The sequence below is a fragment of the Zea mays genome, chromosome 10 (assembly GCF_902167145.1).
Source record: "Zea mays cultivar B73 chromosome 10, Zm-B73-REFERENCE-NAM-5.0, whole genome shotgun sequence".
In the NCBI taxonomy this organism is placed as follows: domain Eukaryota; kingdom Viridiplantae; phylum Streptophyta; class Magnoliopsida; order Poales; family Poaceae; genus Zea; species Zea mays.
Window position 1 is genome coordinate 77,933,626 of NC_050105.1, and position 18,233 is coordinate 77,951,858.

The 18,233-nt window shown below is 45.0% G+C and overlaps 1 pseudogene; it reads right to left on the reverse strand.

Moving 5' to 3' along the window:
- Positions 1-12,746: 12,746 nt before the first annotated feature.
- On the reverse strand, positions 12,747-12,918 carry LOC111590417 (uncharacterized; annotated as a pseudogene).
- Positions 12,919-18,233: the final 5,315 nt, after the last annotated feature.

Here is an 18,233-nt window from a genome sequence, read left to right on the forward strand (position 1 = left end):
GACTGTCCGGTGTGCACCGGACATGTCCGGTGCGCCAACGGCTCTCAGGCTGCCTACGGTCGGCTTCGCTATTTAAGGAAGAAAATCGGGCACCGGACAGTGTCCGGTGTGCACCGGACTGTCCTGTGCCCCCGACGACAGAAGGCAAGAATGGCTTTCCAGATTTGTGCTCAACGGCTCCTAGCTGCCTTGGGGCTATAAAAGGGACCCCTAGGCGCATGGAGGAACAAACCAAGCATCCTTTGAGCATCATTGATCACTCACACTTCATTCTTGCGCACTTGTTCGACATTCTAGTGATTTGAGCTCCGTTCTAGTGTGCTAGTCTCTTGAGCTCAAGTCTGGGTTTTGCGTGTGCGTATTCGCTGTGATCTTTGTGTCGTGTGTGAGTTGCTAATCCCTCCCTTGCTCTGTGATTCTTCGTGAACATCTTGTGTAAGGGCGAGAGGCTCCAAGCTGTGGAGATTCCTCGCAAACGGGATTAAGAGAAGCAAAGCAACACCGTGGTATTCAGGTTGGTCTTTGGACCGCTTGAGAGGGGTTGATTGCAACCCTCGTCCGTTGGGACGCCACAACGTGGAGTAGGCAAGCGTTGGTCTTGGCCGAACCACGGGATAACCACTGTGCCATCTCTGTGATTGATATCTCTTGGTTATTGTGTTGTGTTGAGATCCTTCTCTAGCCTCTTGGCAAATTACTGTGCTAACAAGTAACCAAGTTTTGTGGCTTAAGTTTTTGAAGTGTTACAGGATCACCTATTCACCCCCCCTCTAGGTGCTCTCAATTGGTATCAGAGCCATTCTCTTCAAGAAAGGGACTAACCGCCCGAAGAGATGGATCCTAAAGGCAAGGGGATGGTGATCAACGACAAGGAGAAGGAGTCCTTCGTCAACGAGCCCAATGATGACAGGCCCATCGACTCAGGCTCGGGCCACAAAAGAAAAGACGGGAGGAAGAAGAAGACAAGGCGCATCAAGGAAATTGTCTACTACGACAGCGACGAATCTTCCTCCTCCCAAAAGGACGACGACGACTACGATAGACGAAAGACAGTTAACTCAAACTTTTCTTTCGATTATTCGCGCATCCCGCATAGTTCAAATGCTCAATTGCTCCCCATTCCACTTGGCAAGCCCCTCACTTTGATGGAGAGGATTACGGATTTTGGAGCCACAAAATGCGTACCCACCTGTTTTCTCTCCATCCAAGCATTTGGGAGATTGTGGAAAGTGGAATGAAATTTGATAGCTCGGATAGCCCTGTGTTTATTAATGAACAGATTCATAAAAATGCACAAGCTACTACTGTGTTGCTAGCCTCTTTGTGCAGGGACGAGTATCACAAGGTGAGCGGCTTGGACAATGCCAAGCAGATCTGGGACACCCTCAAGATCTCTCATGAGGGAAACGACGTCACCTTGCTCACCAAAATGGAGTTGGTGGAGGGCGAGCTTGGACGGTTCACGATGATAAGGGGCGAGGAGCCGACACAAACATACAACCGGCTCAAGACCCTTATCAACAAAATAAGGAGCTACGGGAGCACGCGATGGACGGACCACGACGTCGTCCGCCTAATGCTAAGGTCATTTACCGTTCTTGATCCTCATTTGGTGAACAATATACGTGAAAATCCCAGGTACACCAAGATGTCGCCCGAAGAAGTTCTTGGGAAATTCGTTAGCGGGCGAATGATGATCAAGGAGGCGAGGTACGTGGACGACGCCTTGAATGGTCCGATCAACGAGCCGCAACCCCTTGCTCTCAAGGCAACACGAAGCAAGGAGGCGCTACCTAGCAAGGTGGCACAGATTGAGGCGGCCGGACTTAATGATGAAGAGATGGCTCTCATCATCAAAAGATTCAAGATGGTGCTTAAAGGTCGCAAGGGACAGCCAAGCAAGACCAAAGCCAAGGGGAAGCGCTCATGCTTCAAATGCGGTAAGCTTGGTCATTTTATTGCTAACTGTCCCGACAATGATAGTGATCAGGATCAAGGGAACAAGAGGGAGAAAAAGAAGAACTATAAGAAGGCAAAGGGCGAGGCTCATCTTGGCAAGGAGTGGGATTCGGACTGCTCTTCGTCCGACTCCGACAATGAAGGACTCGCCGCCACCGCCTTCAACAAGTCATCCCTCTTCCCCAATGAGCGTCACACTTGTCTCATGGCAAGGGAGAAGAAAGTAAGCACTCATAATACTAGTACTTATGCTTCTTCAAGTGAGGATGAGTCTAGTGATGATGATGAGATAGATTACTCATGCTTATTCAAGGGATTAGATAGAACCAAGGTAGACAAAATTAATGAATTGATTGATGCCTTGAATGATAGGAATATACTTTTAGAAAAGCAAGAGGATTTGTTGTATGAAGAACATGATAAATTTGTAGAAGCTCAGAAATCTCTTGCTCTAGAAATTAAGAGGAATGAAATGCTCTCTAGTGAATTATCTTCTTGTCATGAAACTATTGCTAAATTAAAAAGTTTTAATGATGATTTAAATGCTAAACTAGAAGTAGCTAGTAAATCTAATTCTTGTGTAGAAATTGTTGAAACTTGTAATAGGTGTAAGGATTTTGACATTGATGCTTGTAGTGATTATTTAGTTTCAATTTCCAAATTAAATGATGAATTAGCTAGTCTTAATGCCCAACTTAAGACTAGCAAGAATGAATTTGACAAGCTAAAATTTGCAAGGGATGCCTACACGATTGGTAGACACCCCTCAATTAAGGATGGACTTGGCTACAAGAGAGAAGCCAAGAACTTGACAAGCCATAAGGCTCCCATCTCCGCCAAGGAGAAAGGGAAGGCCCCTATGGCTAGTAGTGTGCAAAAGAACCATGCCTTTATGTACGATGATAGAAGACAACCTAGAAATGCTTATAGGAGTTGTAATGTATATAATGCCTTTGATTCTCATGCCATGTTTGCTTCTAGTTCTTCTTATGTGCATGATAGAAATGTTGGTAGGAGAAATGTTATTCATAATATGCCTAGGAGAAATATCGTTAATGTTCCTAGGAAAGTTAATGAACCTTCTACAATATATCATGCTTTAAATGCTTCTTTTGATATTTGTAGAAAGGATAGGAAGATAGTTGCTAGAAAATTAGGGGCAAGATGCAAGGGAGACAAAACTTGCATTTGGGTCCCTAAGGATATTTGTGCTAACCTTGCAGGACCCAACATGAGTTGGGTACCTAAGACCCAAGCCTAAATTTGCCTTGCAGGTTTATGCATCCGGGGGTTCAAGCTGGATTATTGCCAGCGGATGCACAAACCATATGACGGGGGAGAAGAAGATGTTCACCTCCTACGTCAAAAACAAAGATTCCCAAGATTCAATAATATTCGATGATGGGAATCAAGGCAAGGTAAAAGGGTTAGGTAAAATTGCAATCTCAAATGAGCACTCTATCTCTAATGTGTTTTTAGTAGAGTCTCTTGGATATAATTTGCTATCTGTTAGTCAATTATGCAATATGGGATATAACTGTTTGTTTACAAATGTAGATGTGTCTGTCTTTAGAAGATGTGATAGTTCACTAGCTTTTAAGGGTGTACTAGACGGCAAGCTTTACTTAGTTGATTTTGCAAAAGAAGAAGCCGTTCTAGATGCATGCTTAGTGGCTAAGACTTGCATGGGCTGGTTGTGGAATCGCCGCTTAGCACATGTGGGGATGAAGAACCTCCACAAGCTTCTAAAGGGAGAACACGTGATAGGTCTAACCAATGTTCATTTCGAAAAAGATAGACCTTGTGCAGCTTGTCAAGCAGGGAAACAGGTGGGAGGCTCTCATCACACCAAAAATGTGATGACAACATCAAGACCCCTGGAGCTGCTACATATGGACCTCTTCGGACCCGTCGCCTATCTGAGCATAGGAGGAAGTAAGTATGGTCTAGTTATCGTTGATGACTTTTCCCGCTTCACTTGGGTGTTCTTTTTGCAGGATAAGTCTGAAACCCAAGGGACCCTCAAGCGCTTCCTAAGGAGAGCTCAAAATGAGTTTGAGCTCAAGGTGAAGAAGATAAGGAGCGACAACGGATGAAGAAGACGTTCCAACGGCCGCGATACGCACCATGGCGATTGGAGATGTACGGCCTCAAGAACATTTGGAGCAAGATCAACCGTCTTCCTCAACTATGGTGCATCCCCCAACCCAAGGTGACGAACAGGTACCTCAAGTGGAGGCGCATGATCAAGGGGGAGCACAGGATGTTCAAGTTGAAGAGGAAGAAGCACCTCAGGCACCTCTAACCCAAGTTCGAGCGACGATTCAAAGGGATCATCCCGTCGACCAGATATTGGGTGATATTAGCAAGGGAGTAACTACTCGCTCGAGATTAGTTAATTTTTGTGAGCATTACTCTTTTGTCTCTTCTATTGAGCCTTTCAGGGTAGAAGAGGCCTTGCTAGATCCGGACTGGGTGTTGGCCATGCAGGAGGAACTCAACAACTTCAAGCGCAATGAAGTTTGGACACTGGTGCCTCGTCCCAAGCAAAATGTTGTGGGAACCAAGTGGGTCTTCCGCAACAAACAGGATGAGCACGGGGTGGTGACGAGGAACAAGGCTCGACTTGTGGCAAAAGGTTATGCCCAAGTCGCAGGTTTGGACTTTGAGGAGACTTTTGCTCCTGTGGCTAGGCTAGAGTCAATTCGCATCTTGCTAGCATATGCCGCTCACCATTCTTTCAGGTTGTACCAAATGGATGTGAAGAGCGCTTTCCTCAACGGGCCGATCAAGGAGGAGGTGTACGTGGAGCAACCCCCTGGCTTCGAGGATGAACGGTATCCCAACCACGTGTGTAAGCTCTCTAAGGCGCTCTATGGACTTAAGCAAGCCCCAAGAGCATGGTATGAATGCCTTAGAGACTTTTTAATTGCTAATGCTTTCAAGGTTGGGAAAGCCGATCCAACTCTTTTTACTAAGACTTGCGATGGTGATCTTTTTGTGTGCCAAATTTATGTCGATGACATAATATTTGGTTCTACTAACCAAAAGTCTTGTGAAGAGTTTAGCAGGGTGATGACGCAGAAATTCGAGATGTCGATGATGGGCGAGTTGACCTACTTCCTTGGGTTTCAAGTGAAGCAACTCAAGGACGGCACCTTCATCTCCCAAACGAAGTACACACAAGATTTTCTAAAGAGGTTTGGGATGAAGGACGCCAAGCCCGCAAAGACCCCGATGGGAACCGACGGACACACCGACCTCAACAAAGGAGGTAAGTCCGTTGATCAAAAAGCATACCGGTCCATGATAGGTTCTTTGCTTTATTTATGTGCTAGTAGACCGGATATTATGCTTAGCGTATGCATGTGTGCTAAATTTCAATCCGATCCGAAGGAGTGTCACTTAGTGGCTGTGAAGCGAATTCTTAGATATTTAGTCGCTACGCCTTGCTTCGGGATCTGGTATCCAAAGGGGTCTAACTTTGACTTAATTGGGTACTCGGATTCCGACTATGCTGGATGTAAGGTCGATAGGAAGAGTACATCGGGGACGTGCCAATTCTTAGGAAGGTCCCTGGTGTCATGGAATTCTAAGAAACAAACCTCCGTTGCCCTATCCACCGCTGAGGCCGAGTACGTTGCCGTAGGACAGTGTTGTGCGCAACTACTTTGGATGAGGCAAACCCTCAGGGACTTTGGCTACAATCTGAGCAAAGTCCCACTCCTATGTGATAATGAGAGTGCTATCCGAATAGCGGAAAATCCTGTTGAGCACAGCCGCACAAAGCACATTGACATCCGGCATCACTTTTTGAGAGACCACCAGCAAAAGGGGGAGATCGAAGTGTTTCATGTTAGCACCGAGAACCAGCTAGCCGATATCTTTACCAAGCCTCTAGATGAGAAGACCTTTTGCAGGCTGCATAGTGAACTCAATATCTTAGATTCGCGGAACTTGGATTGAATTATAGCATACATGTGTTTATGCCTTTGATCATGTTCATTCTGCATTTTGTTGCTTATTGTGGTGCTCAAGTTGTACAAACACTCCCTGGACCTCACAAGTCCTGTTTGCAAGTGATGCACATATTTAGGGGGAGCTGTGCTACGACTTGACCCTTTGAGACTAACCATGTACTTGAGTTTGGTTGTTTTAGTCTCCAAGGAGAATTGAAAGGAAAATGGTGGACTTGGACCATGCAAGACTTCCACTGCACTCCGATGAAAAGAATAACTTTTCCAAGTTCATCTTTATACTCTTATTGCCTTTGTGTTCTTATTTGAAGATTTTTGTAAGGCAATGGGGTTAAAGGGCCAAGATTGATCCCGTTTTGGTGCTTGATGCCAAAGGGGGAGAAAATAAAGGCCAAAGCGATAAATGGATCAGCTACCACTTGAGAGATTTTGAAAACAGTAGAATAGAGCTTTTGGTTTGTCAAAACTCTTTTGTTGTCTCTCTTGTCAAAAGTTGGCTTCTTGTGAGGAGAAGTATTAATTATGGGAAAAAGGGGGAGTTTTTGAAATCTTGAATCAATTTCTCTTGGAATGACTCTCTTTATGTCTTAACATGTGTGTTTGACTTAGAGATAGAAATTTGAGTTGGATTTGCAAAAACAAACCAAGTGGTGGCATAGAGTGATCCATATATGTCAAAATTGAATCAAAACAATTTTGAGTTCTTATTTGATTTGATTATGTACTTGTTCTACTTGTTGTATGTTGTGTTGGCATAAACCACCAAAAAGGGGGAGATTGAAAGGGAAATGTGCCCTTGGGCCATTTCTAAGTATTTTGGTGATTTAGTGTCCAACACAAGTGCCTAAGTGTAAAAAGGTGGACAAAGTACAAATCAAGAATTAAGGTATGTTTCTCAGACTTAGTACATTGTTTTATGGACTAATGTATTGTGTCTAAGTGCTGGAAACAGGAAAAATCAAATTGGAAATGTCTTGGCTCGAGCAGCCAAGAATCTGCTGAGTCTGGGAGCACCGGACAGTGTCCGGTGGTGCACCGGACAGTGTCCGGTGCACCAGGTTGGCTCGAGTGAAGTGGCCGCTCTCGGGAATTCACCGGCGACGTACGGCTAAAATTCACCGGACTGTCCGGTGTGCACCGGACTGTCCGGTGAGCCAACGGTCGGCCGCGCAATCTGCGCGGGACACGTGGCTGAGCCAACGGCTAGAAGACGACACCGGACTGTCCGGTGTGCACCGGACATGTCCGGTGCGCCAACGGCTCTCAGGCTGCCAACGGTCGGCTTCGCTATTTAAGGAAGAAAATCGGGCACCGGACAGTGTCCGGTGTGCACCGGACTGTCCGGTGCCCCCGACGACAGAAGGCAAGAATGGCTTTCCAGATTTGTGCTCAACGGCTCCTAGCTGCCTTGGGGCTATAAAAGGGACCCCTAGGCGCGTGGAGGAACAAACCAAGCATCCTTTGAGCATCATTGATCACTCACACTTCATTCTTGCGCACTTGTTCGACATTCTAGTGATTTGAGCTCCGTTCTAGTGTGCTAGTCTCTTGAGCTCAAGTCTGGGTTTTGCGTGTGCGTATTCGCTGTGATCTTTGTGTCGTGTGTGAGTTGCTAATCCCTCCCTTGCTCTGTGATTCTTCGTGAACATCTTGTGTAAGGGCGAGAGGCTCCAAGCTGTGGAGATTCCTCGCAAACGGGATTAAGAGAAGCAAAGCAACACCGTGGTATTCAGGTTGGTCTTTGGACCGCTTGAGAGGGGTTGATTGCAACCCTCGTCCGTTGGGACGCCACAACGTGGAGTAGGCAAGCGTTGGTCTTGGCCGAACCACGGGATAACCACTGTGCCATCTCTGTGATTGATATCTCTTGGTTATTGTGTTGTGTTGAGATCCTTCTCTAGCCTCTTGGCAAATTACTGTGCTAACAAGTAACCAAGTTTTGTGGCTTAAGTTTTTGAAGTGTTACAGGATCACCTATTCACCCCCCCTCTAGGTGCTCTCAGAGTCGCTCTCCTCTGGAGCACCGGACACTGTCTGGTGGTGCACTGGACAGTCCGGTGGTGCACCGGACAGTCCGGTGAATTATAGCGAAGCGTCTCTGAGATTTCCCGAAGGTGAAGAGTTTGGCTTGGAGTTCCCTGGTGCACCAGACACAGTCTGGTGGCACACCGGACAGTCCGGTGCGCCAGACCAGGGCAGCCTTCAGTTATCCCTTGCTCTCTTTGTTGAACCCATTTCTTGGTCTTTTTATTGGCTAAGTGTGAACCTTTGGCACCTGTATAACTTTTAGGCTAGAGCAAACTAGTTAGTCCAATTATTTGTGTTGGGAAATTCAACCACCAAAATCAATTAGGAAATAGGTGTAAGCCTAATTCCCTTTCAAAGCCGAAGGTACACTTGTAATTTGATATCATTTCTATTTGTCCATGATAATAAAATAGAAATAAGCTGATAATATTACATGGTTATTCGTGTTATCTCTTGCATTTTATATAATCCTCCTTTCATTATCGTATACTGCAACCATGAAGGTATGACCTTCATGACCTTCGTCTGAAGATTATTATATCATAAGGGAAATAATGTCTCGAAGGACCAATGGCGTTAACGTTTAACATTTTTTGTGTTGCCTTGTTCTTAATTCATAGCATTTGAGAACAAGTCCCCAACAAATGGTAATATCAAGAAAAGGCTAATTGATTCTTTTGCATAAATGCTTTTAGTTCAAATTCATTTATAAAAGCAAGTAATTATTATTTGTATCTCATCTCATCATCTTATTGTAACAATGATCAACATCCAATCCAGAACCAGCCAAAACATAAAACTTGTAATCGTGTGAGGGTTCATGACGCTATTAACCATGAGCACAACTATCATGACTGTTTTCTTTCTGCATAGATTGTACACTTTTCCCACGATACGTGACTTCATTCCCCCATCCTCGAGAGTTCGAATATCTTTGTTTGGTCTATGGTTGCAAGCCACTTACAAACGTCATTGGTGTATGACCAGGAGAGCACTACAAGGTTTTTCGCTAACTTCCTCCAGGTTGCACACGTCCACTGAGGTTTTAACCAACAGGAAAGTACCCATTTCCTAGAAGGCACCCCTCTTGTGTCAAATGGATAGTAGGAGTACCCCTCCTACCCGCCCATCACTTTTTTGGCGGCTTTGGCGTACCCCGCCATCCCCGTACCACCGTTTGATATGCACAAATATGGATTTCATTAATCTGACTTATTTATCTTAGAAGTAGGCATTGGATATGATAAGAGAAAGGGGTAGAAGAGAGCCCTAGAGTCATCTATCTTTGTTTGAAGGGAGACAAAGTGTGTGATTCAGGTTTGGTGGTACTAGGATCTACGGTTCGAGCAACTTATAGGGCATGTTTGGCAGAGCTTCTAGAGTCGTTTGTTCATCGTCTACATAGAGTTTTGTAGGAAAACATTTCTAGTCGTAGAATCAGCTCCCACAGAGAATCTAGAGCAGAAAAGGCTCTACTAAACAGAGCCATGGATAGGGATATATATAAGGGAGTTTCTAACCATCTTTCTAGTGCTAGTTCCTCCATTTAAATTTGTCAGATATTTTAATTTTTCATATATATTGGTTTTATTGTACATCTTGTATATCTAAATATACAACAAAACTTACTCTCTCTCTCTCTCTCTCTCTCTCTATATATATATATATATATATATATATATATATATATATATATATATATATATATATATATATATATATAAAGTTATTAGATCATTCTATAATTTAGAACAGAGGGTGTAATTTAAATTATCTCCTATCTGAAGCTAATTATCGTGGCATATGCCGTTTTAGTCTATTTAATTAGGATTTGGGTCAACCCAAATAACTTTAAAAAGTCGAGATTGTATCCCTAGGTAAGATCATCGTTGGTGAGTGGATATAACTTCAACCAACATATTTTAAGTCGAAAGTAAGGTTAACTACGCATCAGTATACTACTACCTTCGTTCTTGGATATTTATCAATCGCTAATTCATTTTTAAATTAAACCGCGACAAATAAAAAAGAACGGAGCGCTAACGTGGAAGAAAGAGGTTATCGAGGGATCTGAAACATTAGTTTTGATGATGTGTTAAATATAGGTGTAATTTGTTTAGTGGATTTAGTGGAGTTTATGATTATGAGGTAATTTAGTTGTGTGAGTTTTATAAAATTTAAACCGATGAATTATATAATCTGATATATAACGCATACACCGACACCGATCACCGATGCATGGAGCTGCTGAGCTGCAGCCGGCGGAGGCGTCCCTGACTTCGCATGATGTCGTACACGAGGTAGTGGAGTACGCGGTGCACAAAGACCCTTCTCTCCTCATCTCACTCTCGAGTCTCGATCAGAGAGTGTGTATGTGTATATATAATAATAACAATTCATAGAATGATAGAATAGAAAACATAGCAGTCTGAATAAGGAAAGCATAAAAGATTGGACGAGCTCGTAGCAGTGTGCAAAGGGCCCGCAGGCGTCCACGTGGACCCCCAGGTCACCACCACGCTTGGATCCCAGGAGTCCCAGTCGTGGGCAGTAGGGGGGAATAGGGATGGGCACGGCTCCATCAGATGGTCACACGATGGGGACACCTAGCGTACGTCCGTGGAATTGGAAAGGGATAGCTGATGGTAACGTGTACGGAGAAGGGATTTATTATTCGGGGCTGGATGTGTCGAGATCGTGCTCGTGCGTTTGGTTGGCTAAAACTCTTCCCGTTCGGTAGGTCCATATCCAAGCCGTAACCAAGTCAGCATAGGATCGAGTGGAACCTTGTTACTTATTTCTAGTCACCAGTCTATTTTCAGATCAGAAACTAATCCAGAAGACAGACCACCTAGACTCATTCCAGACCAAGAATTGAAGGAGGGAAGTTGAAATCAGATGAGATTGTTTTCGGCCCAGCTTAAAAAGAACACTGCTAACATACTGGACCGGTTCTAACCTAGGCTGATTTATTCCAACTGGAAGTAGGCCCGGAATGGGCCAAACCGAATGCAGCCTTAGTTTTTTTTTGCACCATGAGTGTAGTTTAAAATAGAAGTTGTGATTAAGAAGTAGATGAGAGAATAATTGGAGATAGTCGTAGGCTGGATTCAGTGCAATAGACCCTTAGGTTACGGTTAGGAGACCGTGTATATGATCGTACAATATGTTTATAAGGTGAAGTTTGAAATAAGAGATGAGATATGAGAGCTAATGAAGATAGCTTTGTAGATCGTTACATCACCCTATGGATCACGCTGTCGGTCATCTTCGGCCCTTACCTACTGCGACGCTTCAATATACACTCTTTATTGTCAGCCATCTAACTCATCGCCACATTAGCTTTCTTTTTGCAGACGTTTGTTTCGAAGAAAACACTGTTTTTATTGAAATAAAAAAATCATCCGAATAAATAATAAGCAAACAAAAATGACATAATTTATAATAAAAAATAAAATTATACAGTTTATAAACCACAGATAAAAATTACATAATTTATATAACATAAATAAAAAATTACATAGTTTCTAAAGCTCACAAATTACATTTTTTTAATTTTATTTTTTCTCATAGATTTTTTGGACTTCAAACTATATAAAAATGTAGCTGACATGACACAAGCGTTACACCACAAAAATATTGTCTGTACCGATTCGACTCCAACACAGGGTGTTTGGAATGACTCTAGGTTCTAGCTCCAACGTGGAATTGTATTTTATAAAATCAATTTAAATAGTTTTAAAAATATTTTTAGTCTAAATAATAAACGGAATAACTTATCTAAATGTCTTTTAAAGATTTACAGCTCTAACTTTATAATTTTCTAGAGCAGCGAATGATAGGCAGCTCCACCAACCGGCTGGCCGAACCGACCTCTCGTTGGGATGAGATCAATCGAACCACATCAACTTCAATGGTTTCTCTTTCCGATTCAATATGGATAGGGTAGAGAAAATTAACTCTTTGCTCTATTAGTTAGTAGTGCTGCTACAATAGTTTTGCTGGTGAAGTTGAAGACATGAAGCAACCTTTAAACTAGAAAACGATGAAGTTTCTGGCTTTACTAGTTCTGACTCATCTAACCTATTGTAGTAAGAATCTAAAACTAGAGAAAGCCATACTAAATAGGCCCTTGGCTCGTTGGATAGACTATAATGCTTTTCTTCTACTTACTACGTGTTCAGATGCGTCGTGTATGTATATATTCATTTTAATCTATGTATGTTAGAGTGGTTTGACATGGATTTTAAACTAAATTTCACATCAGCCCAGTATCATTTATATAAATTAAGGCAAATATATGTGCATTTAAACAAAGTCTTAGGCTATCTCCAACAACCTTACTCATCACATCTCCTATTTCAAACTTGAAACTCCACTCCTTAAATAGTGTGGTATACAGTGCAAAAACAGTACAAAATTAGTGTTTTGCACGACCATATACACGGTCTACTGCCTATAGCCTCAGGCATCTTAAGGTGCGTATTATATATTCAATCAATATTTTTTTTTCAAATGGATCAAGATATAATTTAAATTAATTTCAATGTCAACCTACTCCAACACATATGTAACAAGAAAGCTACATGTGTATCCAAATAAGACATAGAGAGTACTAGTATCATGCTTGTGCGTTACGACGACACACAATCATATTTGTTGGTATTGGTTGGGGCAAGCCAAACCCTACCAGCAATGCAACAGTTGTACGACATGCGAGAGCCAGGTAAGCTAGTGTGGTGGACCCTCCACACAAAAAATACCCATAAAAATAAATTTAATACTTCCTCCATTCTTGAATATTTGTCGCCCGCTAGTTCATTTTTGAACTAAACGACGACAAATAAAAAGAATGGAGGGAGTATGAAAGTGAACATATAGTCCACATACCAGATATTAAATTGATAAGAACAAATATTACACTTTATTTTAGCCAAAAGACTGAAAAAGGTACGAGTTAAAAAGGAGCATGATCCCTTTTTTATAACTCGCTCGGTCATTTGTTCTCATTTAGCTACCAGGATGGTACTAAGTGGTAGTGTTACACAGCATGCGACTTCCTGTTGTATTAGGCTTGGGTAGTTTCTCACGACTCACTGGTGGGCGAAAAGCGGAGGAGAGGGACAGACCTACACCCTATCGTGTTGGACTTATGTTGATTTCTCACGACACATGTGTGGGTTAACAACCAACTTGTAGGCGAGTGTTCGAACCGGTTTTGAGCCGGCGGACAGTCCGGCCCTGAGGCCGGACGGTCCGCTGTCCGGACGGTCCGCGCCTGTGGGCCGGACGGTCCGCGCGTGCGCAGAACAGATTAGGGTTCCGAGTTTTGTGCTACGGTTGTTAGCTATATTCGCGGGATTAGCTCGGAATCAGTTGTGTAAAGGGTCCAACCCCCCTCCTCTATAAATAGAGAGGTCTACGGCCGATTTGTAATCATCAACAATCGAATCAATACAACTTCTATTTCGCATTTTATCCTAGGAGTAGTTCTAGTCTAGTTTAGGTTTAGCTATCCAATCCCCAAATTCTTCGTCTCTCTTCGGCTCTACGTCGATTAGAGGAGTCTAGGTCGGCCGGCCCGAGCCTAGACACCACCTAGGATCTCTCCTCCCCGACGGGGTCCCTCCCGGGAGCGAGATCCAGGCGCCGTCGGCGGTCTTCCGCCGCCCCTACGCACGCGCGGACCGTCCGGCCCTAGGGCGCGGACCGTCCGGCCATCAGGCAGGGAACTCGGGCTCCTGCACCAGGTCGCGGACCGTCCGGCCCTGTGCCGCGGACCGTCCGCGCCTGACTAGAAAGCACCGCCGCCTCGCACCAGGCCGCGGACCGTCCGGCCCCAGCGCGCGGACCGTCCGCCCCTGTGCAGAGAGCACCGCCGCTGGTTCTCTTGAGTAATTGGCGCCTCCGAAAAGGTGTCAACATACTTTTTGGCGACTCCGCTGGGGACGACATATCTAAGCTCATCAAATCGGCCCTCAATGGCCGGTTCAAGGGATAGCTCTGATATTTCTCCAAGCAACATCATAGAGCCGACTTGGGAAACCTTGCCGGCTGACGAGCAGCTCCAGTTCGAGGAGCACAAGGAGCGGATGATCCAGGAGGCGAAAGCAAAGTTCCTGGCCAACTTCAAAGTGGACAGGAACAACAAGGTCGTCCGACATCGGGCGACGGATCCGGCTTCGCTCCAACCCACGCCAGATATCCCCAATGTAAGTAATACCAACGAGCTACAATCTCTTAGAAATTATGTAGAAGAGCAGCGTGAACAAATGCAGAGCATCATAGGGGGTATGCAAAGCGATGTTAAGAGACTAGTACGTGCATTCGATAAGTCTAACATCGCAAATTTTCCTTCACACGAGGTTGGGTTAGGAGATAACGCGTGTAACACATCGGCTACAGGTTGTCACGACCAGTCACAACCCCTTTATGGGATGCCGATGGACACATACCCTAAGCAACCGCAAATCGGCAGCAAACCAGCCGATCTGCACATGCCCGGACCGTCCGCACGTGAGCGCGGACCGTCCGGGCCAGCAACAGTCGGGCCTATTTTTAATGAGTTACCTAGATATGCGCCCGAGCCACCACACACGGCACATAACCCAAACTACCCAGTCGGACGGTCCGCATACAACGACGGACGGTCCGCATATAACCACGGACGGTCCGGGTACGTATCCGGACAGTCCGCGCATGAGTATTTTGAGGAGGATTATTACATGAATCCTCGCCCGTCCCAGCAACACTTCCCATCACACTATGCGATGCACCAGCCCATTAATTCAGGATCCAAAGCCCAGGAAAGCTTTCCGGCCCCACCTAGAAGGCCGGAAAGAAACGATCAAACCTATGACCCATATAGGGCAAATGAAAATGCACCACATAACTCAAACCAATGGGGGGAAAGACAACATGCTAATATCCAGCCAACCCCACCTATGTTTGACCAGAGAGCTGGTAGTCTCGCACCGGCTGCCATTGATATGGTAAGGGAAGAAATAGCCGGGGCGTTCCGAGATAAGCTCGGAGTAAGCATGGTCCCTGGGGGGCAATCATATCGGAAACCTTATGACAGCCGATTTGATCACCACCCATACCCACAGGGAACCAGGATACCCGAATTCGCAAAATTTTCGGGTGATCAAGGGAAAAACACACGCGAACATATAGGCCAGTTCTTAGCACAATTGGGAGAATTGGCCGACACAGAGGCATTTCGCGTACGTTTATTTTCATTATCACTAACAGGAACCGCGTTTGCATGGTATGCCACTTTGCCTCCTAATTCCATTTCATCATGGGGGGATCTAGAACAAAAATTTCATGATCATTTTTTCTCCGGTGATTATGAATTGGATTTGGTAGATTTAGTGTCATTGCGACAGACAAAAGACGAATCGGTTAATGATTACATCCGGAGATTCCGCGATACAAGAAACCGATGCTTTCAAATTCATTTAGCAGAAAAACAGCTAGTAGGATTAGCCTTTAATGGTCTACGATATTATTTAAAAGAGAGATTAGAAGGCATCCAATTTTTTACACTAGCACAGTTACACCAGAGGGCTTTGGCTTGCGAAAGCCGGAGCAAAGAAACTGCTAAAACAATGCGTCACAACGTACATATAGTAGAATGCGACCAAAGTAGCTCAGATGACGAATCAGCCGAAGTATATGCTGCTGAAATGGTTTGGCCAAAACAGGCCAAATCTTCGGCTTGTTCCTCCTTGCAGCCGGTTCAAAAGAAACGGCAAGAGGAGGTTAAGTTTACGTTTAATGTTGGTAAGTGTGATAAAATATTTGACGAATTACTCAAAAATGGCAATATTAAAATAAATCACACTGTTCCATCCGCCGACGAGCTAAAACGTCGTGCATACTGCAAGTGGCATAACTCATTTTCTCATGCCACTAATGATTGTAATGTATTCCGACGACAGATTCAATCGGCCATTAATGAGGGACGATTGAAATTTCAGGAAATGCAGGTGGATACAGAGCCCTTTCCAATGAACGTGATCGACTTTGAGGGCAAGAAAGTCCTGGTTCGGCCAAACACGGCCGATAAAAGCAAAGGCAAAGAGGCAATCATCGGCAATTCTAAAAAGGCCGATGAGGATCATAAAGTTTCTTGCAGAAAAGTGGTAGCCGAGAAGACTCCCGATGGAGGGGAGACCCTAAAGGTGACCATCACAGCCTCCAGCACTGGGGGGCAAGCGCAGACAGGGAGACAGATGCAGGAACCCGTGCTGCGTATCCCGGACGGTCCGACACGTAGGCGCGGACGGTCCGGGACCCCACCGGACGGTCCGGAGAGCTCCGGCGGACGGTCCGGCCGTACTCAGGACTCGCAGCGACCACGTACTTTCAAACCACGACGACCAGAGATAGGTACGTGGAAAACAAATACATTTAAAGCAGCTGGTCGGCTGATCAAGCCTGGCCCAACTTTCGATCAATTGTTGTCTAAATATGTGAAAAAGAAGGCCGGCCCCAGTGACCGGCCACCGAAGCGATCCCGCTCACCCATTCATGAGCAACGTCAGGTCAGGCCGATTGGACCACCTCACCAATCGGAAGAAATGAAAGGTCCTATTGTACAATTGAGACCTAACATGCCGACATGGACCCCTCCACCTCCTTATCCATCTATGCCATATCCATACACATACTTACCTCCACCATATGTCCCAAATCAAATGTGGGGCATGCCACCATATCCATTTGGGATGCCACAGTACCCTGCCTGGGGGGCACCCCAAACGTCCGTTTTTGATAGGTTGGCGCCGCCAGTGCAAGACCGATTGAGCGCTGCTGAATCAGGTCACCAGGCACAGGCCCAACAAGATTACCGAACTACTCGGCCTCCTAGGCCGACCAATCCGGTAGGGGGGCATATGCCTGTAGCAACTCAAAGAACAACAAAAAAGGACATCATCAAAATAGGCACCGCAGATGTTGTCATACAGGGAGACAATAAAGGACCGATGATTTTCGGTGAATCGGCCAACACAACCGAAAAGGATACGGCTACCATCAAAACAGCTGATCCAAAATACTCCATGCCTCGATGGTGCCCAGCGGGATTGACACGATCCCAAAAGAGAAAATTACAGCGCCTAAGAGCAAAGGAGAGCCAGGAGAAGGAGGCGGAAAAGACATTTAATGACACACATCCATTTTACCCGCCACCGCAAAAGAAATGGAGACCGAAGGTCGTTGAGAAAAAACAAACGACCACAGAAATAGAAAGTCAATCTGCACCAAGCGCGGACCGTCCGGCCCCTACGCGCGGACCGTCCGCCGTTCACCAGGAAGTCTCTGGACAACCTGCACCAGGCGCGGACCGTCCGGCCACCGCACGCGGACCGTCCGCCGTTCACCAGGAAGCCTCAACCGACACGACAACATCAATGGAAGAGGACGACCTGCTGGGAGAAGACCTGGTCGACTACGAGGCTTCTCCAGAACACCCAGGTATGGATGTAAATATTATTACATTTTCTGCCGATTGTACTATTATCGGCGACGATGAACCTGTTGTTTCCCAGTTTGATTTTGGTCCTAAAGAAGCCGCCTTTACTAAACCAAAAGAATCGGTAAATCATTTAAAGCCGCTCTTCGTGCGCGGCCACATTGATGGGATACCGATTGCTAAGATGTTGGTAGATGGAGGGGCGGCTGTAAATCTAATGCCTTATTCATTATACAGAAAATTAGGTAAACAAGATGACGAACTTGTCAAGACCAACATGACCCTCAGCGGTGTTGGGACTGATAGTTCGATCAAAGCCAGGGGAGTCACGTCCGTTGAATTAACCATCGGGACTAAGACCCTTGCTGCTGCATTCTTCGTCGCTGATGTAGAAGGAAATTACAGTTTAATCCTAGGCAGAGATTGGATTCACGCCAATCAATGTATACCTTCTACATTACATCAAATACTGATACAATGGGTAGGCGATGACATAGAACAAGTACATGCTGATGTATCGGCCTGCATCGCTGTGGCCGATGCCCCTGTACTCTGGACTTATGAGACTGCTACATGTCTCACAGGAGTAGACTTTTCTGATTATCAATTCATAAGTATAGATAAGAAAGGTTTCATTCCTGTAATGCTAGAGCCGATGGAGAATCGGCTAAATCCTAAATAAAGTTAAATGATGAATACACACAAAGTTCATGAGTCTTTGGTCACGGACAGTTCGGCCGCCAAGGCCGGATGGTCTGGTCTTTCACAAAAGAGTTCGGACTTTAAGA